A 23,644-nucleotide genomic window follows, 5' to 3' on the forward strand; every position below is an offset into this window, starting at 1 on the left:
ATAGTCTCTGTACCCCAACCTGTGAAGCAGCAGGCACTGTGGGGGTCCAACTGTAATAATTGCATCCTACCAGTTTGCATGGCCTCTGAGCAGCAGGAAGCTCATCCAGTGTGGAGAACAGGAATTCAGCTGTCTGGGCCACTGTGGAGTCGCCTGTTTAATTTTTCTAACATGAATTACAAACGAAGATGTGCCTTTTTCCTCATATTTTAATTCAACTGGAGACTTTTCATTAAGACCTTGATCCTTTGAACATATTTTGGGCACAACGTATTGTCCTCCAGGTGTGGGAGTAGGAAATTGCAGGACAGAAGTAGGAAGAGTGCACCTACTCTCTCTTTTGCTTCTCAGAAACCTAGGCTTGTCCAGCATGAAACTGCAGGTGAACCCAACCTCCTTTGTTGGCAGGGAGACTTCTCCCATGGATCACACACCACCTGACACCACAGGCCTCCTGTGGGGATTCCATAGCCTCTAATTCCATTGTCTCTATCTTCCCAGCCATGGATGCAATTCTGGCCCAGGAGGCCAGCACAGCCTCTGGGGCAGAAATTGTCACCTCAATTGTATTAACCTCCTCGAGGAGAGCTGCAGACTATTCTAGGTTAGGCAAAGCCTCTGTAGGTGGAGAAGCCACTTTGGGAGGATTAGTTCTTTCAAAACACATCCCTTCCTAAGGACTTTCTGCAGATGCTTTCCCTCTGCCCACCTTTAATTTTCTTCGTAATGGTGTCTCAATCTTAGACTCTATTGCTGTGGTAGGAAAATCATTTTGATTTGGATAAGCATAGGCTTACAGTCTCCTGTATGCATCTAATTTCTGGCCTTTGGAGCTGATCTTTAATTGTTGGCACCAAGCTTGCAAAATGCTTCGGTGAAGTCGGTTGACTGGAGGCAGTTTAGAAGGTAATGGTGGAATTGGCATCTTTTTCTGAAGCTTTAGTCTGTGATGGTATTGTACCTTCTTCTTTGGATAGGAAGCTTTGTCATCATTCACAGATTTCTTTCATTTTTCCCCTTTGCTGAGATTGTTGGTAACCTCATAGATGTGCTTGCTTGACTGGAAGCCCACAGTTGCTCTTCAGTTTCTATGGACACTTGTTCACACTTAGGATTCCCATATTGTTCTTGTGACTTCTCTGTTGATTTCCACTCCTTATCTCTTGCATGATCCGTACTCAGAAAAAAGATCAGGTTGATAAATGAAAATTCTTCTCCTCAACCTAATTTCAATGGCACATTTAAAACTTTACTCCCATAGAGCACAATTCCCTTTTCCTCTATATCATTATGTTACAAATTACATCCTTATACATTGTGTGCCCGACAACTTAGATTTATACATAATGCATTATGAATTGTCTTCTGAATTCTATAGTGAAAAACATAATTAAAACAAAGAATATATTTATATTGTATTTTTTTTTTTACTTTTGTACTTACCTTTACCAGGGTTGTTTTAATTCTTTAGATAAATAAATGAAGTTTAATGACCTTTATTTTCATCTTGAAGAACTTTCTTTAACATTTCTAGTACAAGTCTGCTACTTACAAACTCAGTTCTTTTTTATCTGAGAATGTCTTAATTGCCCCTATGTTTTCTTAAAAGTATTCATCTCATTTTATTTATTCTTCTTATCTAATTTGACAAGAGGGAGACAGAGGAAGAAATATATAGAGAGAGTGAGAAAGCAAGTCACCAGATCCAGGACTCAAACTGCAGTCAGCAATGTGGGAGTCCAGCACCTTAACCACCATGTCACCTGCTGGCCCCACCCTTATATTTTTGAATGATGGCTTTGACAAAGATAGAAATATTTGTTTACTTTTTTGTTTCCTTTCAGAACTTTAAATATGTCATTTCTACTGCTTTCTGGCTTCCATGGTTTCTGATGAAATCATCTTATCAAAGATTGCTTGTATGTGATGATCTGTGTCTGTCTTGCTCCTTTGAAGATTATCTCTTTTCTCTGGCTTTAAACAGTTTGATTATGATGTTTATAGGTTCAGGTCCCTTTGAGTGTATCTCACTTGGAGATTGTTGGATTCTTCAATGCGCATGTTAACACTTTTAATAAAATTTGCAAATTTTTTGGCCATTATATATGGAAATACATTTCTACTTCATTTTCTTTCTCCTTTCCACCTAGATCTTAAATTATGCATATATTGTTATGCTTGATGACAAAGCAGGTCTCTGCTCATTTTTCTTTATTATTTTTTCCCACTATTCCTCCAACTGAATAATCTTCATTTACTTCTCTTTAAGTTCTCTGATCTTTTCCCTTGCTAGCTTAAATTTGCTGTTGTCAACTCTAGTTATTATTTCCTTTTAGTTACTGTACATTTAAACTCTAGAATTTCTATTTGGTTTCTTTTTACTATGTCTCTCTACTTGTATTTATTTTGTGAAATATCTTTCTCGTCTTTTCCTTAGTTCTTTAAGCATAGTTTTTATTTTTAGCTCTTTGAAAATATTTAAAACAGCAGGTTTAAAGTTTAATGTCTGGATGTCCTTAATGATGATTTCTATCGATTGCTTATTTTTCTGTGCATGGGTCATACTTTCGTGTTTCTTTGCATATTTCTTAAATTTTTATTGAAAAAATTGACATTTCAAATCGTATAGCATGGCAACTCTGAAAATCAGTCCTCTACTCTCCTAGGGTTTGTTGTTGCCGTTTAAATAGTTGTTTGCTTATCTAGTGACTTTTATGAACTAATTTTGTAAACTTTTATCTTTGGCATTTATGTCCACTAAAGTCTCTTCCTGCTTAGCTTAGTGGTCAACTAATTATGAACAGCATTTTTATTAAATACCTGGAACAAATAAGCCTCCTAATCATTGTCTTCTGGCCCTATATGTGTGTATATGTTGGAGCTGCCTTCAATACTCCACCAAGCAGTTTGCAACTCTGCTTTAACCTTTACTTCCTGCTTGTGCAGAGCCTTATGTTTAATCAGAAGTGAGAAATTACAGACTTCTTTCCTGAGCATGTAAGAAACCTTAAACATGTTTGTGGACTTCTAGATTTGGAAGAATATGTTGGAACTTTCAAAGTCTCTCTAAGCATCTCATTTCTCAGCTTTTTCTTTTCAGGTTTGTACTGGTCTACTGTTTGTCTTAACTGCTATTCATTATTTCAGGCAGATATGATGTTAAAACATTTGAGAAATGTCCATCACTGAAACAGAAAAGTTTAGTATTAGAGGATTTCAGTGAGCTCAAATAGAGACTCTTTCATAGCATGGCTTGCTTTGCTTAGCATTAAATCTTCCATATCTGTGCACTTCGAATCATATGTCACGGTCTCATTGTTATTTTTTTTTTTTATGGCTGAGTAGTATTCCATAGAATACATATTCTTTCAATCCACTCATCTATATTTGGACATTTGGATTGATTCCATGTCCTAGCAATTATAAATAATGCTGCAATAAACATGGATGTGCAGGTGTTTCTCTGAATGAGGATTTTCCTGTTCTTTTGATAAATACCAAAGAGTGCTATTACTGGGTTGTATGATAGTTCTATTTGTTAGGTTTCTGAGGAATTTCTATATGGTTCTCCACAGTGGTTGTCATTATTTACATTCCCACCAACAGCGTAGGAGAGTTTCCTCTTCACCACAGTCTTGCCAGCATTTATAATTATTTATTTACTTTAATTTTAGGCATTCTGACTGGGATTAAGTTATATTTCATTATGGTTTCAATTTGCATTTCTCATATGGTAAAAGATGCCAAGCATGTTTTCATATGCTTCTTGGCTGTTCATATGTCTTCCTTGGAGAGTTATCTGTTCGGCTCATTTCTCATTTTTTTTTTTTTGTTGGAGAGATTTTCGCTATAGGGCGTGTGCGCTCGCCAGACAGACAGAGAGAGACATAGAGACAGAAAGCAAGAAATCACCCCCAGGGGGGATGGTCACGCCGCAATCCCTTCTCCTCCATTCTCCTCTCAGGATCTTGGGCACGCACGCACACGCGCCCGGTGTGAGTTTTAAGCCACCGGGTCCGGGACGTGAACCGCGGTCGACTACGTGGGAGTCCAGCGACATAGCCATTACGCTAACTGCTGGTTCCCTCATTTCTCATTTTTAATTGGATTTATTATTTGTTTGTGGGTAAGCTGCTTGAGTTCTCTGTATATTCTAGTTATCAATCTCTTATCTGAGATATTGTTTGCAAACATATTCTTCTACTCTGAGGGTTGTCTACTCACTTTAGTTACTGTTTCTTTCTCTGTGCAGATGCTTCTCAGCTTAATATAGTCCCATTTGTCTATTTTAGGAACTATTGTCTGTGCTTTGGGGGTCTTCTTTAAGAAGTCTTTGCCTACTCTAAGGTATCCAAGACTTTTCCCTGTGTTTTCCACTAGTAGTTTTACAGTTTGAGGTTTTTGTATTATTATTTTTTGGAGAGGTATTTTTTGCTATAAGGCGCGTGTGCTCGCCAGACAGACAGAGAGAGACATAGAGCAAGAAAGAGAGAAATCTCCCCCCAGGGGGGCTGGTCACGCCGCAATCCCTTCTCCTCCATTCTCCTCTCGGGATCTTGGGCACGCACGCACACGCTCCCGCCCGGTGTGAGTTTTCAGCCACCGGGTCCGGGACGCGAACCACGGTCAACTACGTGGGAGTCCAGCGACATAGCCATTATGCTAACTGCTAGTCCCCCAGTTTGAGGTTTTATGTTTAGAGTCTCAATCCATTTTCAGTTGATTTTTGTTAGAGGTGAGAAATATGGGTCCAATTTCATTCTTCTGCAGGTGAATATCCAGTTCTCCCATCACCATTTACTGAACAGATTTTCTCTTCCCCACTGATTGACTTGTGCCTTTCGTCAAGATCACTTTGGGGATTAATTCTTTTGGTTCTCAATTCTGCCTGTTTTTGTGTCAATACCATGCTGTTTTAATTACATAGTTTTGTAATATGTTTTGAGGTTGGGAAGTGTGGTACTTTCTACTTTATTCCTCTCACACAGTATTGCTTTGGTAATATGGGTCCTTTTATGATTCCAGAACAATTTTATGATTTTTTTCTATTTCTGTGAAGAATATTTCTGGTAGTTTGATTGAGATTGAATTAAATTTGTAGATTAATTTGGGTAGGATTAACATCTTGATTATATTAATTCTTTCAATCCAGGAACATAGGATGTTTTCCCACTTTTTCAGTATCATTTTCCATTTATTTTTCAAGTGTTTCATAGTCTTCCTTGTAGAGGTCTTTGATTTCTTTGGTTAGGTTTATTTCTAGATATCTTACTGGTTTTGTGGCTATTGTAAATGGGATGGCTTTATTCAATTCTGTCTCAGTTTGTCCACTGTTGGTGTATAAAAGTGCTATAGAGTTTTATATGTTGATATTGTATCCTGTCACTTTACTGTATTCATTTATTGCTTCTAGGAGGTCTTTTATTATTTTTATTTTCTATATATAGAGTCATATCATATACGAATAGAAATAATTTCATGTTTTCTTTTCCTATTTGGATGCCTTTTATTTGACTCTCTTGTCTGATTCATTTGGCTAGAACTTCCAGTACTATGTTAAAAAGGAGAGGACCAGCAGTTAGCATAATGGCTATGTCGCTGGACTCCCATGTAGTAGACTGCGGTTCGAGTTCTGGACCCGGTGGCTTAAAACTCATGCCAGGCACATGTGCGTGCATGCCCAAGATCCCGAGAGGAGAATGGAGGAGAAGGGATTGCAGCGTGGCCATACCCCCTGGGGGGTGATTTCTTGCTTTCTGTCTCTCTGTCTCTTTCTGTCTGGCTGGCGAGCGCAAGCACCCTATAGCAAAAAACTCTTCAAAAAAAAAAAAAAAAAGGAGTGGAGAAAGTGGACAGCCTTGTTTTGTTCAAGTTTTAGTAGAAAAGCTTTAATTTTTTTCCCTACTCAGTATGATGTTAGCTATGAGTTTGTCATATATGACTTTTATTTTGATGAATGTCCCTTCTATGACAATTTTGCTGAAAGTATTAATCATGAAAAGATGTTGTATTTTATCAAATGCTTTTTCTGGATTGACCCCTACGATCGTACAGTTTTTATCTTTCCTGTTGTTAATGTGATGTATTACATTTATTGTTTCGTGTATGTCAAACCATCCTTGCATTTCTGGAATAAAACATATTTGGCCATGTTGTATAATCTTTTTAATGTGTTGCTGAATATGATTTACTATTATTTCGTTGAGAATTTTTGCCTCAGTATTCATCAGGGATATTAGCCTGAATTTTTTTTTAAAGTTGTCTGTGTCTGATTTTGAAATGAAGATGATGGAGGCTTTGTAGAATAAATTTGTAAAGGATTCTTCCTTTTGCATCTTTAGAAATAGTTTGCAGAGTATTGGAGTTAGTTCTTTAAAAGTTTTGTAGAATTGAGAAGTCAAGTCATCATGACCTGGGCTCTTCTTTGTTGGGAGACTATTTATTACTGTTTCAATCTCATTGTTTTTTATGGGTCTATTAAGACTTTCTTTTTTTTTCTGGTTCAATCTTTTCACATAGTATTTCATGAAAGAGGTTTTCCATGCCTTTACCAGATTCTCCACTTTTTAAAATACTCATTATATGTATCCAGAAATTTGTACATCTCATTTACATTTTCTTGGTGGTTGGCTTATAGTTGCTCATAGTATCCTCTGATGATATGTTGTATTCCTGTTATGTCTGCTATAATAATGCCAATTTCTTTGCTTATGTGATTTATCTGTTTTCTTTCTCTATTATACTTGTTCAATCTAGCTAACTCTGTGTCTATTTTGTTTATCTTGTTAGAAAAACAGCTTTTGTTTTCATTTATTTTCTGTATAGTTTTTTATTCTTTATTTATTTTATTTGAATCTTTATTATTTCCCATCTCCTAGAATTTTTGGGAGTTTTTTTGTTGTTTTCCAGTTTTCTGAGTTGTGTCATAAGGTCGTTTATTTGGTAACTTTCTATTTTTATCCTGTGTGAACTAATTGCTATGAACTCCCCTCTTATGACTGCTTTTGCTGTGTCCCATAGATTATGGAAACTTGTGTATGCATTGTTATTAGTTTCCATGAATCTTTTTATTTCAGTCTTAACTTCTTCAGTAGTTATAAAGTCATTCAGGAGTAGGTTATTTAGTTTCCATATGATTGTGTATTTCCATGTTTTTTCTGAAATTAATATCAAGTTTAATTCTATTGTGGTCAGTGGTTGGAAAAGATGCTGAATATAGTTTCTATACTTTTGAATTTGGAAAGGCTTGTTTTGTGTCCTGTTATGTGCTGGATCTTTGAAAATGTCCCATGCGGGCATGAGAAAAACATTTATTTTGTGGTTGGTGGGTGAAATACTCTGTAGATGTCTTTCAAATTCATTTCATGTATGATATCATTTAGATCTTGTATTTCTTTGTTTATTTTTTGTCTAGATGATCTATTCAGTGGAGATAGTGAGGTATTGAGATTCCCAGCGATTATAGTGTTGCAGCCTATCTCTCCCTTGAGATCTAACAGTCTCTCTTTGATGTATTTAAGGGCTCTAGTGTTGAGTGCATAGATATTTACAAGTGTAAATACTTTTATTTGTTTTTCTCATTTGAAGGATAATCTTACTGCATATAATATTCTTGGTTGAAATTGTTTTTCTTTTAATGTTTTGACAATATCTTCCTTTTCTTTCCTTGCCTGTATTGTTTCAATTGAGAGATCTGATGTTTGGCTAATGGGATAATCTTCATAAGTAATTTGATGTTTCTCCCTTGTCATTTTTAGAATCTTGTCTTTGTCTTTGATTTTTACCAATTTGGCTATGATGTGCCGGGGGAAGATCTTTTAATGCTGAGTCTATTTGAAGTTCTTTCCATTTCTTGATTCTGAATTTCTCCATGTTTCTCTATATTTGAAAAAATTTCAGATGGTATTTCATGGAAGAGGTTTTCCATGCCTTTAGCAGCTTCTTCATTTTCTGGAATACCCATTATATAGATATTTGAATATTTCATGGTGTCAAGAATTTCCTGTATGTTTTCCTCATTTTAAAATATATTTTATTTAGCTTATAACATGAAATTTCCAACATAAATACACTTAGCAGCAGTCCAGTTGGGGCTACTATATATATTATAGTAAACAGATAATAATTCATTTCTGTGTCCCATAAATGTCTTGCCTCTCTATTTTTCTTCTTAATGTCTTTTCTCAGATTCTCCTCCTTCATTTTTTTTCTTCCTTTTTGGTGTTTCGGTCTATATAGGAGACTTTGTCTTCAAGGTCAGAAATTCTTTCTTCTGCATAGTCGGCTGTTAATGCTTTCTGTGGAGATTTTAATTTCTTGTATCATATTATTCATTTCTAGAAGTTTTTGGTTCTTTTTTAGGCCATCTGTATCTTTACTAGATTCCTCTTTCATGTCCTGAAATGATTTTTATTATTTCTTGTAACTGAACTGATTGTCTGTTTTATCTCACATCTCATTGAGTTTTGTCACTGAATTGTTCAGAATTATTTTTCTGACATTTTTGTGTATTCCTTTGTGCTGTACATTGTTAGTGAGGGACTACTGCATTCACCTGCGGGAGATTTACCAGCTTTGTTTTCTCATGTTTCTTTAAGATCTGTGCTGGTTTTCAGTCATCTGATGCAGTACTCACTTCTTTCTATTTATTGCAGTAGATTCTGTAGTATTGGAAGAGGAAAGTTCACACTGAGTTCCCAGGTATGTTCCTATCGGAGGGCTGTGTCTCCCAGATTATTAAAAGTGACTTCAGGCGCTTGGTTCCTCTACTAAATGTTCAGCTCTTGATGAGGTGGTAGCACGCTATGAAAATATAACTTAGCAAAGATGATTAAGAAGTGCAGTGCACAGGTTGGTAAGCCACAAGTTCCAAAGTTGCTCCTAGGGGCTGAGGGTGCATTCAAAAAAGGAGGCCTGCTGAGACTAGGCTCAAGTCTCCCAGTGGGTGGGCTGAGCTCAGGCTTCTAGAGTGCTGAGTGATGGTGTGCCACAAATTCAAAACTTGCTCCCAGGGATTCCCCTTTATTAATATTTGACAATTTGTCTTGTAATGGAGAAATCTTTTTTTTTTTTTGTAGTGAGAAAGTTACTTATTTGTACTTTATTTGTTTGTTTTGATCACTCAACTGTAGGTATGTCTTTGTCAATGAAAATGTTTATTTTTGAAGCTGAACTTGATAAGCCATACTATAATATATTATTCTTTTAGATATTCTCACTGTGAAAGAAACAATATTAAAGATCAAATTTTAAAGTCTAACTTGACATTCTCTGACTCATAGATACATAGATTCATAAATATACAACTTTTAAAAATGGTAACTTATAAATGTACATAAATATACAACTTTTAAAGATGCTAACTTACAGAAGCAAACAAAAAATTTATGAAATTTCTGTCTAAAAGAACTTTGATTATGTAATGCTGACATTGCAACACGTGCTATTTCAAGTAAAAATTAAGACTGACACAGAAATGAACCAAATTCTATTTCATCATTTTTTGAACATGCAATAAGAATGCTGTCAACTTATCTTAACTTGGATTTCTTTATTTAAAAGTTAATCTGGGGGCCAGCAGGTGGTGGGGTGGCTAAGGCACTAGACACTCCCACATGGTTGAATATGGTTTGAGCCCTGGACCTGGTGGCTTGCTTTCTCACTTTTTCTCTCTTTCTCTGTCTTTCTCTAGTCAAATTAAAATAAATGAATGAATAAATAATATTGAAATAAATAACTCTTAAAAAAACCAGTTAACCTGAAATATGTTAGTTTTATTATTGATCCAAATTATAGGGTTCTTCCAAATCCTATAGATTCTTCTTAAAGGAAATGATAAAACTTTCATTAAAAAATTACCTGGAATAGATGAGGAAATTACCTGAAATACAATAGAAATTTGAGTCATTTTAAACACAAAATATCTATAAATTTATCACAGAGTGTTTAGATAATGACATAATCATGAACAGATATGAAGTGAGATGTGGGTCTAATTTCAAAATGTCTTATAATTTTTTTATGAGAATATAAAAGTGTGTGTGTGTGTTGTGTGTATGTGTTTAAAAAACTGCTTGCCTTGGGAACCAGCAGTTAGTGTAATGGCTATGTCGCTGGACTCCCACGTAGTTAACCACGGTTCGAGTCCCGGACCCGGTGGCTTAGAACTCACGCCGGGCGCGTGTGCGTGCGTGCCCAAGATCACGAGAGGAGAATGGAGGAGAAGGGATTGCAGCATGGCCATCCCCCCTGGGGGGTGATTTCTCGCTTTCTGTCTCTATGTCTCTCTCTGTCTGTCTGGCGAGTGCATGTGCCCTATAGCAAAAACCCCTCCAAAACAAAAAAAAAGGGAAAAAAAAAAAGAAAAAAAAACTGCTTGCCTTATTTGGTATTTGAGCATGCTTTATATTTCTAATTAACAGTAAAGGAAGAGTTGGACTAAAATTTATCATAATAACATTTGGGTAGTACTTGCAGCATCCAAATATTCATATGACATGTAGATGAAAACTCTGGAGATAAAAATGCCTTCTTTCATGGAGAACTTGCCCACATGTCATAGCTAGAACCTGTGAGAGACAAAATGTGCAGGATACACTACATTTTTATCCATGGTACTTTTAGCATCTCCACATGATTCTTTCCGTGCAAACTGGTGATATGAGTTCTATTGCCAATGTCTAGATTTCAGATGAAAATAGAAGCTCTGAGGACAATCCCTGATTCCTCTCTTCTCAGCTTTCAGAGCCAGACATTGCCTTCATATTTCAGTTTTGGGAGGAGTCTAAAATTTTTATTCTAGTTTGTTCTGTAAATAGGTATTTTACCTCAAAGGAAAAATTGATGAAGTGTTCTGATTATGACTATTTAAAAAACAAAAATGTGCAAGGTTCCCTTGCTTGCAAAGCAAGCCATCCAGTCATCATACAGTGAGTTAACATTCACAGCCATAGTCTTCCAGACACTTCAAGTATGAACTAGACAGCATTGCCATGGTTACACATAAAGGAGATCTGCACAAAGCAAGCCCATTGCACTGCGTTATGTACATACTGTGGGGGTAGTGCAGGAGGTAATTAGAAGGCTGCATTTTGAGAAATTGTGAGAATATGAAACATACTCTATCATGAAATGGTGCTGGCTCTAGCTCAGTATATAAGCTCTGATATGGTCTCATTCCTTTATGGTTCAAGGCATAATTAAGCCAAAATCTGATTACATGGAGACTCAGAATTTTCATTTATAAGCTATCAAATATTAACCAAATATCCGCCATATGCCAGGAATTGTTGATGGTGAAATCATTGGTAAAACAGATCTGATAAAACACTTCCTTCTGAGTGAAGACTACATTCAGCAGCTTTCTTTTCAGTATAAGAAGCAGGATTTGCAGGGTGAAATTTTGTAACTGAAGAATAGTGGAGTTCATTCATTAATACATATCCACATTCTGTTCCCCTGACACATCAGCAACACTGGGCTTTGAAGAATTAACAGCATTTAGATAGATAGATAGAGAAAACCACTCCCCTCCTTTCTGGCAATGAGACAGAGAGAGAAAGAGAAAGTGAGTGCAAGAGAGCACTCAGTAGGGAAAGAAAGAGAATGAGAGAGTTGTTTCTAATAGGGTTTTGCCAAGTTGCAATCCTTTCCCCCACCCCTAGTCTCTCAGTCAGCTAGAATCACAGGCACAATGCTAAACTTGCATATTTAGATCATTCTGGTAACTGAACTTGGGTCTGCCACATGGCCCCAGCCTTGCACAGTGGTACTCTATCACCTGTGCCACCACAAGTGGACCAGAAAAGCCCTTCTGAGGAGAGGAACAGCATAACTAAAAGCACAGAGATGGATCTAAATGGAAAATAAGCAAGAAGCCACAGTGAGACTTCTTAAAATAACTTGAGGGTCTCACTTATTTAGTAACTAAAGCCATTTTCTCTAGAAATTTAATTTGTTTAAATGAAAATAAAATGGGAGCACAAAATGGTCACATTCTACCATTAGATTTCTTCATCAGAAACATCGTCTAACATTTTGATCAAATCAGACATTGTATATCAAAGCATTTTTAGTATTTTCAATACTCTAACAAATGCATTATTTAGTTTCATCTTCTTTACCTACTCCATCAAAGGAAGCAAAATGAGAACAAGAAGAAAAGTAGTGTGCTGGCCAGTATTTGGCTGCGACCTCTTGAAACTGCAATATTTTCTCAAGTTTTTTTTTTTCTTCCTCTTCTCTTATTTTTTCCTTTTCTTTTCCTATCTATTCATTCAGTTAACAGACTTTTAATGAGTGCCTTACTTTTGCCAGGTACTGTTCTCTATGCTAGGGACATAGCAGTAAAGAAAAGACAAAATTCCTGCCCTCATGAAGCTTACATTATAGTTAGGGGAAAGAAATGTTTTATTAAATGACAATACATGCTATAGAGAAAAATTAAGTAGAAAAGAGAGTAGGAAGTATGTATATGAGGTAGGTAAGGAGATTTGTAACTTTAAAGAGGTGACCTCATTGAGAAGGTGACATTTCAACAAAATCTTGGAGTGATCCATTTAAATATCTAGAAGAGTGCTCTAGACCGAACAGTCAGTACAAAGGTTCTTAGGCATCAGTACACCTGCATGTTTAAGGAATGGCAAATCAGGCAATTTAGTAAGAGCCAAATGGAAGAGCTGAGTTTAAAGAGATGAATCATGTGTGTGTGTGTGTGTGTGTGTGTGTGTGTGTGTGTGTGTGTATACATGCACATATGCTCTGTGTTGGAGGAAAGGGGTGTAGATGGTACAGGACCTTGAACTCTTTTACTGTGAGTGAGATGGGAAGACATTATTTTGATTTTGACAAAATGGGTCTATTTGCTAAAGCAATCCATAAAAAAGCATTTACTGATTATAAATGCTAATAACATAAACAGAAACACACCAAACAATGATGTTGGGGGAAATACAGAAATTTGAGTTGACTTTAGTGCATTAATATCTATTTGCAGCCTGTCTTAATTACAGGAACGCCCCCAGTCTACTACTTTGTGATAAATCTATTCATCTCCCAAGTCTACCAAAGATAGGGTGGTGTCTGACATGTGTTCACACCTCACTGTCAATGATTCTTCCAAATATGGGGGTATGTAGGAGGACACCACCAGTTATGGTTCCTCCTCAGGGATTCCAATGACTTCCTTCCTCCCCCTTTACTCCCTACTCTACTCCTAGTATGGTGATTTAAGAGGTTTGCCACCCCCCCATACAAGCATGAATGCTCCATAAGAGTAGGAGTTGTAGTTACTTTGCTCAGTAAGGAATCCCAGAGACTAGAAGAGTCCCAGACCAAAGTACTTTATTGAGTGAATTTATAAAATAAAAACGTAGTTCCTCAAATATAATAGTTAAGAATCCATAAACTGAGCATCCATATTTTGACGTATATTCAGTATGCCTTCTTCAGTCAAATGACTTCACTAAACAGTGGTGTACTGAGAATGAGGTGATAGGAAGTAATATGCCCTGGGTGCAAGCAATATGGGGTGCATTGACTGTAGAGAATATTAAAAGCAATCAAATCAATGAAAATAATTTTATTTTTACTATTACCATATGCCAGCAATTCTAAGGAATTATTAGTTATAACATAATCCTCCTTCTGTCCAATGTTTTATTTGATTATTTATTCTAAATAATAACTGAAATTATTGAATTTTTGAAATATATTTATTTTATTCAAAATAGAGAGCATGTGTGTGACTGCACAAGTGAAAGAGAGAAACAGACACCTTGGACAAAGACTCATCATACTGAGATCCCCCTCCTCTGGCCTCCAGCTGTCATGATCTCATACCTGTGGCAGGCCTGGTGTGTTTTAGGCCAGCCAAAATGGGGACCTAAAGTCATGCTGTCATGTGCCTTCTACTACTACAATTCACTGGGTTACTAACTGTGCCATCTATGCTGCACCTGAGTTTTTATTGTGATAAATACATAGCATGAAATTTACCATCTTGAACACTCTTAATTGTACAGTGCAGTGGTATTAAATATATTCACATTGTTGTGTAACTATCACCGCCATCCATCTTTAGAACTTTTTTCATCTTCCCAAACTGACACTCTGGATTCTTTAAATAATGTTTCCTTTCTCTTGTACATCTCATTCCTGGCAAGCATCATTTTCTTTTCTGTCTCTAGGTTCCTCAAGTAAGTGGGATCATACAATATTTCTCCTTTTGCGACTGGCTTATTTCACTTACCATAATGTCTTCAAGGTTCATCCATGTGGTAGCATGCGTAGGAATTTCCTTCTTTTTTTATGGCTTGATTTATGTATATACCACAGTTTGTTTCTCCTTTCATCAGATGGATACTTGGCTTGCTTCTGCCTACTCTCTACTGTGAATAATGCTAGTATGAACATTAGTGTATGAATATCTCTTCAAACTTTTGCTTTCAACTCTTTTGGGTATATAACCAGAATTTGAATTGCTGGCAATTCTATTTTTACATTTCGATGGTAGTCATTCTAATGGATATGAAGTGGTATCTCATTGTGGTTTTGATTAGCATTTTCCTTATGATTAGTGATATTAAGCATCTTTTCATTGGCATTTTGTGTATCTTCTTTGGAGAAATGTTTATTCAAGTTCATTCCCCATTTTTGTTTTGTTTTGCTTTTTACCACAGGGTAGGTACACTCACAAGAGACAAAGTCAGAGAGAGAGAGAAAAAAAGTGAGAAATCACCTGCAACAGGGCTGAATATGCTGCAATCTCTTCTTTCTACCTGCACCTGGCATGATTTTCAAGCCTCCAGGTCAGGGATTCAAACTGCTGTTGGCCATGTAGGAATCCAGCACCTCAACCACCATGCCACCTGCTGGCCTCTTTACCCATTTTTATTTTATTTTATTTATTTATTTATTTATTTATTATTTGTAGCAATGATTACTATTAAACTACACTCATCGGGACAGAAACCCTTGTGTTAGTGAAAAAGTTACTCATCGTGTAGCATACTACCAACACTTGAGAGTTCATCGGCCAGTCAATGGGCTCAACCTAGCAATGTGTACTCTTTCTCCATTTTAAAAACAGAATTTGTGGGGAACCAGCAGTTAGCATAATGGCTATATTGCTGGACTCCCACATAGTCGACCACGGTTTGCGTCCTGGACCCGGTGGCTTAAAACTCACACTGGGCACGTGTGTGTGCGTGCCCAAGATCCCCAGAGGAGAATGGAGAAGAGATTGTGGCGTGACCATCCCCCCCGGAGAGTGACTTCTCACTTTCTGTCTCTTCTCTATGTCCTGTCTGTCTGGCGAGTGCACGCGCCCTATAGCGAAAACCTCTCCAAAAAAACCCAAAAAAAAAAAAACAAAAAAAACACAAAAAAAACAGAATTTGTGTTGTTGTTCTTTAGTCGTATATATTCTTTATGTATTTGGCATATTACTCTCTTATCAGATATATGATTGGCGAGTATTTTTTCCTGTTCCATGGGCTGCCTTTTCAGTCTCTTGATAGTGTCTTTTGGTGCACATGTTATTAATTTTGGTGTAGTCAATTTTTTTCTCAGTTGCCTATGCTTTCAGTGTCATATCCCAAAAAAAATCTTCCCAGATTCAATGTCACAAAGCTTCTCTGTATGTTTTCTTCTAAGACTTTATAGTTTTAGATCTTATATTTAAATCTTCAATACATTTTCAAGTTAATTTTTAATAAAAAGTAAGGGTCCAACTTCATTGTTTTCTTTCCTTTATTTTACATTTAATCACTGTACATCTTTATAGAATACAATATGATTTTTCCAAGCATACATATTGCATATTAATCAATTCAAAGATACTACCATAGACATCATCCTTAACAGATAATTTTCCATTTTTGTGTCAGTTAAATTTTTTCCCTGAATTCTTCCTTCCCACTACCCTCTACACACCCCCATCTTATACAGTTTGTGATATCTACATACTTGCCATCTCTGCTATTATATCTTCCAATCTTTCAGTTTCTGCCATAAAGTGCAGACATTTGGCATATATTGATCAGGGGCATACCATATATGCCTTCCATAGTCTGGCTTGCTTTGCTTAGCATTATTTTTTCTATATTCATCCATGTTGCATCAAATGATGAGGTTTCACTTTTTTTCATGCCCGAGTAGTGTTTCTTAGGGTATATGTGCCATATTTTTCAATCCAGTCATTGGTTCCTGGGCATTTAGATTGATTCCATGCCTTAGCAATTGTGAATTATACTGCAATAAACATGGATATACTATTATCTTTCTGACTGTTTTCCTGTCCTTTGAGTAAATATGCAAGAGTGGTACTACTGGGTTGTATGGTTGTTCTGTGTATAGGTTTTTGAGGAAACTCCATATTGTTTCCCACAGTGGATTTGACAGACATTTCACCCAATAAGCCACAAAGTACACATTTTTCTCTTTCCTGCATGGAGCATTCTCAAAGATCAATGACATGATAGAACACAAAATAAGCCTTTAAAAATTTTAAAGTATAGCTATAAAACAATATTCAGCATCTTTTCTGACCGCGATGGAATCAACTTGAAATCAACTACAAAAAGAGCCCTTGAAAGTACAAAAACACATGGAAACTAAACAACCTACTCCTAAATGACTTCACAACTACTGAGGAAATTAAAACTGAAATCAGAAGATTGATTGAAACTAATGATAATGAACACATGAGTCTCTATAACCTATGAGACATAGTGAAAGCAGTCATAAGAGGGAAGTTCATAGCAATTAGTGTACACAAGAAAAAAAAATAGAAAGGTGGCAAATAAATAGCCAAATAACACATCTTGAGGAACTGGAAAAAACAATAACAAACAATAACAACAACAACAAAAAAAAAACTCTGAAAGATACCAGAAGGAAAGAAATAATAAAGACAGAGCAGAAATAAATGAAATAGGGAATAAAAGAACTATACATAAAATAAACAAAGCATAGTTGGTTCTTTGAGAGGATAAACAAAATTAACACATTGTTGACTAAAGAAATCAAGAAGAAAGGAGTAGATAAATAAAATCAGCAATGAAACAGGTGATATTATAACAGATATACAAAGAATCATGAGAGAATGTTATAAGTGACTATCTCCTAACAAGAAAATTCAATTGAGATGGACAAATTTCTGGACACATGTAATTCATTTAGATTGGACCAGAAAGAAATAGAAAGCTTGAATAGATCAATAACAAGTAATGCGATTATATTACTAAAAATAGTCTCCCAACAAAAAAAAAGCCCAGGTCCAGATGGCTTCACTTCTGAATTCTACAATACTTTTAAGAAGAACTAACTCTAACTTTCCTCAAACTATTTCTAAAGATCCATAAAGAAGGAACCCTCTTAAACTCATTCTATGAAACCTCCATCACCCTGATCCCTAAAACAGACATAGATATAATAGAAAAAAAAAAGAAAATTACAGATCAATATCCCTGATGAATACAGATAAAAACATTCTCTCTCTCTTTCTCTTTTAAGAAAGAGACTTTTGCTATAGGATGTGTGCACTCACTAGAGAGACAGAAAGACAAAACAAGAAATCACCTCCCGGTGAGATGGGCATGCGGCAATCCTTTCTCCTCCATTCTCCTCTCGGGATTTTGGACACACATACACATGTGCTCAGCGTGTTTTAAGCTGCCAGGTCTAGGTCTTGAACCACAGTCGATTACATAGGTAGTGACATAAACATTGTGCCATCTGCTGGTCCTGATGCAAACATTCTCAACAAGATACTAGCAAATCATATTCAACAATGCCAACTTCATTCTTTTCTATGTATAAGTCCCAATTTCCCAAACACTGTTAAAATGATTATTCTTTTTCTATCCAATTATTATGGTGCCCTTGGGGAAAAATTATTTGACCCCCATACATTCAAGGGTTAACTTTGAGGCTATCTATTCTATACCAATGGACTATATGTCTGTCTTTATGCCAGTACTTGACTGTTTGATTACTATAGCTTTGTAGAAAGTTTTGAAATCAGAAGGTATGAGACCTTTGACTTTGTTGGTCTTTTCCAAGATGGTTTTGGCTGTTCAGGGTCCCTTGGGATCCCATACAAATTTCAAGGTGAATTTTTCTATTTTTGCAAAAAATACCATTGGGATCTAACGGGAAACAGAACTGCTGTTACCATAATGCTCTCCTTTGTTTGTGCTACCCCCTTCAGTATCGCACGCATTGGTCATCTTTATCCTCCAGCAACTACTTATTTTTTCTTCATCTCTATAATTTTTTTTCTATAATTTTTTCATTTTAAAAATATTATATAAGCAGACCTGCATAGTATTTTATATGTTTTGATATTGACTTTTAAGTTATTTTTTTTATTTTTTTAAAAGAATCATTCACTCAATTCTATTTACCATTATTATTTTTAAATTTGTTACAGGGCATGTATACTTACCAGAAAGAGACAGAGGAGAGAGAGAGAAAAAGAGGGGGGGAGAGAGAGAAAGAAAGAGAGAGAGAGAGAGAAGGAAAGTGAGAAAGTAAGCTGGGAGGCCTAGGACTCAAACCGTGGTCAGCCATGCAGGAGTCCAGCATCCCAACCACCATGCTACCTGCTTGCCTTGATATTGGCTTTTTAATTCAGCATAATTCTCTTGAGATCCATCCAAGTCATGCCATTAATTAAGAGTTTTTTCCTGGAGTCAGCAAGTGGTGTGGTAATTAAGGCACTGGATTCTCACATGGGCAACTAAGGTTTGCGCCTTGGACCCAGCTGCTTGAAAATCACACTGAACACGTGTGCATGTGTGCCCAAAATCCATAGAGGATCGTAGAGGAGAAGATATCAAGGCATGGCCATTTCCCCTGAGGGCTGATTTCTCATCTTCCTTCTCTCTGTTTCTGTCTTTGGTGAGTCCACATGCCCTATGGCAACCTCCCCCTTCAAAAAAAGTTTGTTTCTTTTTGTTGCTGAATAGTATTCTGTTATGCAGAAGTACCAAATTTTATTCATATATTCACTTGTTAAAGGGCATTCAGAAATTTATACTTTAATTGCTCATTTTAAATAAATCTTTTTATTCTGCATGTAAATTAATTTGGGTAACTTTCAATTATAAAGTTGACTCATATAGTTATATTGTTGACCCTTCAGCTACCCAAGTTCATTTGGGGAGCATGCATATAATGGTCTAGCATTGTTAGAGATCCTTTGGAGTGCAGTTTGTATATCCAATCCCTATGTTACTACATATTCTTGGGCATAGTAGTACATTCAAAACATACATGACTATAAAGATACAATAATTTTAAGAGTAAAAAAATGGAACTTGAGCTATTTCAACTATGCCATTCTGTGTAATTGCTTGGACTTTTTGTGTTTAAACTTTTCAACAGTGAGATACTACAAATTGCAAAAATGTATTACTTTTCTTTAGTAAGCACACATTTAAGTTTATACTTAATTATTTTACTTGAATTTGAACAGTATTTTTTTAAAGAAATTTTTGGTATAGGTTGTGTGCACTTGTCAGAGAGACAGAGAGATAGTGAGACAGAAAGAGAGAAATAACCCCCAGGGAAGATGGCCACACTGTAATACCTTCTCAATTTTCCTCTCAGGAGTTTTGGCATACATGCACATGTACCTGGTGCAAGATTTTTAAGCTGCCGGGTCTAGGGCTTGAACTGTGGTTGACTATGTAAGAGTCCAGTGATTTAACCATTATGTAATCTGCTGGTCCCAAATTTAAATAGTATTTTTCATTGGATTTTATTCTTTCAAATTATTATTTCTCTAAACCTAATTATTAAATCAATATGTTAATGATAACTACATCATTACTAAATATAATTTTGTCATACAGAAGAGCAAAGTGCTAAAAAATTATCCACTTTTGGTGTAAAATATTTTAAGTATGCCACTGACATTAATATTTCAGTAAAAACACATATTTGGCAATTAAAGAATGACATTTCACCCAATACTCATACTCACTTCTAGAGGAATCTTTATCCTCTTGAATGAGAAAATAGTGTTCTTCCTTCCTTAGGGTTGTGACAGAGGTGCCCAAATTGTGTCAAAGTATCAAACAAGATGTGATAAAATCTTTGCAGGACTTGCAGAAGAGGTGATATAAGCCAGTTTGCTCCCTTCAACTCAATATATGCTTAGGGCTAATAAGGAGAGATTTTGAGTTCATGAGAAATATTTTTTTAGAGAAGGAGTCCATTGAAGTACTGTGATATTTCCCATTTTTCTCCTTTTCCTTTTTAAAATTTTCTTTCTCTCTTCCTCCTTTCTTTCTTTTATGAATGAGAAAGAGTCAAAGAGACAGCACCCTAAACAAGGTCTCCATGTCACAATCTACCCCAGCCCAGATCATGGACAAGTGTGTACCTGGTGTGTTCAAGGATAACTGGACACAGTTATGGAAACTTTCCATGTGACTCAGCCTCACAGAGTATAGAATTACCACTGTACCACTGTCTGGCCCCATTTCCTTTTCCTTTATGTCAAGTTAGAGTGGTTTAATAAAAACATCTGAGGGGCCAGGCAGTGGCACAATGATAAACATGTTGCTCTGTGAGGCTGAACCACATGGAAAGGTTCTCAGCTTGAACATGCCAAGTGTGCTTGTGCTCATGATACAAGGCCAGCTGAAACTAGGGGTGGGTCATGATGTGGAGACCCTACTGAAGGTCCATGTCGCTCTATTTGTTTCTGCCTCTTTTATCACTCACAGAAGAAATAAATTAATAAAACTTAAAAAGAAGAAAGAAAAGTAAAAGAAAATCACGTGGGCAGCTGTGCCCTTTGGAATTTGGAGCCTACAGGGATTAGAATGAAATTGGATGTGAAGGGGTGTGAAATGTAGTAAAGACTTCTTGAAAAGCATGTAGTCCTCAATCACGTCAGACTCAATGCCCTTTTTTTCGTGGGGGGGGGAGGTTTTTGCTATAGAGCGCGTGCGCTCGCCAGTCAGACAGAGACAGAGAGATAGAAAGCGAGAAATCACTCCCCCAGGGGGGATGGCCACGCCGCAATCCCTTCTCCTCCATTCTCCTCTCGGGATCTTGGGCACGCACACACACGCGCCCAGCGTGAGTTTAAGCCACCAGGTCCAGGACACGAACCACGGTCGGCTACGTGGGAGTCCAGCGACATAGCCATTACGCTAACTGCTGGTCCCTCAATGCCCTTTTTTAAAAAAAATTGTAACATTCCTCTTTAATGACTTGATAATTACACATTGTACATATGAATCAATATATCATACTATAAAATATAAATATGTACAATAATTATTTTTCAATTAAATATAATAACAATAACAATATATAAAACTAAAAATGAAAGTACAGCTGCCCAATGGGATAATAGAGTTTAAATATAGCAGCTATTTTTCTCTTTAAAAAAAGCCTGAAATAGAATTTATAGTTCATTCGTCTCATCTACATATGCAATTTTAAAAATAAATGTAATGTTCTAATTATGATGTGAAGGAGAAATAAAGGCAACTTACAATAAAATAATACACATTTCAACATATAAATGCTTTATCATGACTATACTAGATGACATAATGAACTAAATGCTTTCAATTACTTATTTTGAACAAGTCTGGATTGATTGAAGTAACAGTATTATTCAAGTGAATATAGTCAACATCTCTACATTTAACCATTTGAAATAAGGATTAGGTAGGTATATTCACACACACACACACACACACACACACACACACACACACAACTTCCATAAATACAACAGCTACTAATTAGGCCTGATACAAGTATGTTATATGGTTATTTATGCACCACAAGTGGTTTATTTGTGAGTGAACTGATTTTCTGAAATGGTAAAAGTCTCTTAGCATAGTTCTGAACAAAATAATGTACAATCGTCTTTTGATTTAGCCAGTGTTTGCAATTTTGGAAAAGTTAGTGTATAATAAACCAAGTCAAAAACTTTCTATTTATGTTTTTCATGTATGAGTGAATGTCTAGTAGAACATTCAAAAGCCATGAAGTACCTGGAACAAGAGTTAACTCACTGGCAAATCTCTGATCTCCCTGGCCCTTATCTATTCAATGGCATCGAATCTCATCCCAACCATTGCAACCAAAACTGTTTCATAAATTTCCACTTGCCTCCCAGTGAGTTGTGCTTTACCTGTTGAGAACCACAACTTTAGATATTACTATATCTTCTTTTTTCTTTTAAATTTTTAAATATTTATATATTTAATCACTACACATCATTTAGATTATAAAGAGACTTTATCCAGCATGATATACACCTCAGTCCAGCCCAGTTAAGAATACTCTACACGTTTTCATCAACAGATAATAAACTATAAATGTTAAGTGGAGACATTCAGTGTCTCTCTTTCATAGCCTGACTTGCTTCACTCAGCAACAAATCTTCCATATTCGACCTATCAAATGCTAAGACTTTGTTGTTTTCTTATGGCTGAGCAGTATTCCATGGAGTATATGTGCCACACTTTTAAAATCCATTCATCTGTTTGTGGACATTTGGGTTGGTTCCATGTCTTAGAAATTGTGAATAATGCTGCAATGAATATATATATACAAGCACTTTTCCAACTGAGCATTCTCCTGTCCTTTGGGTAGATACCTAGGAGTGGAATTGCTGGATCATATGGTAGTTCTATTTGAAGGACTTTGTGGAACCTCGATATTGTTCTCCATGTTGTAAATTGGCTGGACTAATTTACATTCCCACCAACAGTGTAGGAGAGTTTTCCTTTCACCACATCCTCTCCAGCACTTACCATATTTTTTTTGTTTGTTGGTTTAATTTTCGCCATTCTGACTGGGATTAGGTGGTATCTCATTGTTGTTTTGATGTGAATGTCCCTTGTGATGAGGGATGTTGAGCATTTCTTCATATACTTTTTGGCTGTTTATATGTCTTCCTTAGAGAGTTGTTTATTCAACTCATTTTCCCATCTTTTAATTGAGTTAATCTTTTTCTTCCAGGTAAGCCACTTGAGTTCCCTGTGTATTATAGTTATCAGTCATCTATCTGAGGCACAGTTAACAAAACTTTTCTCCCATTCTGAGGGTTGTCGATTCACACTAATTACTTTGTACTTTGCTGTGCAGAAACTTCTTAATCTGATGTAATCTTACCTGTCTATTTTCGGTATTATTGCTTGTGCTTTGGGGGTCTTGCTTAAGAAGTCTTGGCCTACCCCAATGTTTCTCAGAGCTTCCCCAGTGTTTTCCACAAGTAGTTTTATAGTTTGTGGTCTTGGATTTAGATCTTTGATCTACTTGAGTTGATTTTTGTTAATGGTGACAGATAGGTGTTCAGATTAATCCTTGTGCAAGTGGATACTTAGTTTTTCCAGCATCATTTGCTAGAGAGGTTTTCCTTTTACCACTGGATTGACTGGTACCCTTTGTCAAAAATGAGTTAGCTGTATGTTTTGGGAACCTTTTTATGTCTGGAAGCCATTACATGAGCTATGGGATCTGTCTAAGATTTCATTTGGGGCTGAGGAAGTATAACAAAAGAACAGTTGTAAGGAAGAATAAAGGTACTTTCTGCTTTTACTCTATAGAGTTTAGTAGATTCAACAAACACTTGTATTAACAATTATACTAGCAACTCTAGAAC

General features: G+C 36.2%; 2 pseudogenes; both read right to left on the reverse strand.

Annotated features, from left to right (window-relative positions):
• Positions 1 to 209: 209 nt before the first annotated feature.
• Positions 210 to 2,061, reverse strand: LOC106733239 (developmental pluripotency-associated protein 4 pseudogene; annotated as a pseudogene).
• A 12,863-nt stretch (positions 2,062 to 14,924) lies between these two features.
• On the reverse strand, positions 14,925 to 15,067 carry LOC114005080 (uncharacterized; annotated as a pseudogene).
• Positions 15,068 to 23,644: the final 8,577 nt, after the last annotated feature.

Source organism: Tupaia chinensis, unplaced genomic scaffold (assembly GCF_000334495.1).
Source record: "Tupaia chinensis unplaced genomic scaffold, TupChi_1.0 Scaffold141861_1, whole genome shotgun sequence".
In the NCBI taxonomy this organism is placed as follows: Eukaryota; Metazoa; Chordata; class Mammalia; order Scandentia; family Tupaiidae; genus Tupaia; species Tupaia belangeri.